Here is a 1,787-nt window from a genome sequence, read left to right as displayed (position 1 = left end):
TGAAGTACAGGCACATGCTACAACATCGATGAAACTTGACATTCTCTTAAGTGAAAGAAGCCAGTCACGAAAGGACAACTGTATGCTTCCACTTACATGAGGTAGGTTGAGTAGTCAAATTTGTAGAGACAAAAGCAGAATAGTGGTTGCCAGGGGATGGCAGTGGGGGAAGATAGAAAGTTATTGTTTAATGGGTACAGGGTTTCCGGTTGGGAGGGTGAAAAAGTTCTAGAGATGAATGGCGGTGGTGGTTGCACAACAATGTGAATGGACTTAATACCACTGAACTGGACTAAATAAATAAATAAATAAATAAATAAATAAATAAAGTTAAATACCGCTTAAAGATTAAATGGGGAATTTTATATTGTATATATTCTACTACAATTTCTTTTAAAGTTACCGATGTGGCTTAAGGATGCTTTCAGAACTCTTGTTACAGAAAGGAAGCAAAAGGCCACTGTACACAAAACTGGCTCACTCGTTTTGTGAGCTGACTACAGATGACTCTCAGTTGTGGGGAGAGAAAGGCATCCCATGGGCTAACAGTAGGAATCCACGCTTACCTGACACGGTCAGGGATTTTCTGATGACATGGTCAGGGATTTTCTGATTCTACGGTGACAGGGAGTCATGTTTTTTGCTGCCAGTTGGCCTCAGTCAGTTCCTCTCCTGTCCATTAACTATGTTCCAAAAAACCTGAACCTTTAAAGCAGGGAGTCGACATTCCGCTTCCTTCCCAGAAGATGTAAATAGCACATGGGGATCTCCTTCCTCCATCAGCACATCTAAGATACAGGTGTTTGCCAAGGTACTACATACAACACGCCTTGGTACTCTCCTGCCAGAACTGTGGGTAGGGGGTACCAGCCTTACACCCAAAGGTAAGGACCCCCTCAAAGTGTTCATTCCAGACCAAGGACATCTGCTGTGAAGATGACATAAAAGTTCCCCGTATTACAGTCTGAAAACAGCCTTTTAAAAAATTTTTATTCAAGTAAAACATGGGGCTGAAACTCATGACCCTGAGATCAAAAATCGCGTGGTCTCCTGAGTCAGCCAGGCGCCCCTGCAAAAGCAGTTTTTAAATGACAACAATCTGGGTGCCTGGGTGGCTCAGTGGTTGAGCGTCTGCCTTCTGCCAGGGTCCCGGGATCGAGTCCCACATCGGGTTCTCCGCAGGGAGCCTGCTTCTCCCTCTGCCTGTGTCTCTGCCTCTTTCTCTGTGTCTCTCATAAATAAATAAAATCTTTAAAAAAAATAAAATAAATGACAACAATCCCCCCCCCCGCAAAAAAGAAAAAAGTGTTTTAATGTATATAAAAATCCCAGACATATAAACTGGAACTGTCTTTATCATTGCCATTATCTATACAATCATTATCTCCATTATAGTGGACGGAAAGGATTTGCAAAGTCTAAGGAGGAATTACAGAGGAGGAGGAGTTGGCAAGAATTCGAGGTTCGTGGGAAATAGCATCCTAAACTGGATGGAGGACATAGGAGGAGGAGCAGGCTCAGCGAGACCGAGAACCAGGAGAAGGGAACTTGGTGACGAAGGTAGGTCTGGGGAGCCGAGGAAAGGAGGTAGGTAGGGGCAAAGATACTTGAAAAGTATCGAAAAGCTGAAGAAAAAACAGCAACACGCGAGGACAGCCGGCGGCACCATCAGCATCAAAGCCGCGCTCCGGGGTTTGTAATTGGCTCACGTTTCGTGAAATACCGCGAGAACGCAAAGCCAATAAGTGAGCCTTCCTGCCATAGGCTAACGCCCCGCCCTGCGCCCC

This window comes from Canis aureus, chromosome 6 (genome assembly GCF_053574225.1).
Source record: "Canis aureus isolate CA01 chromosome 6, VMU_Caureus_v.1.0, whole genome shotgun sequence".
Taxonomy (NCBI): Eukaryota; Metazoa; Chordata; class Mammalia; order Carnivora; family Canidae; genus Canis; species Canis aureus.
Note: the sequence above shows the minus strand (reverse complement) of the source record.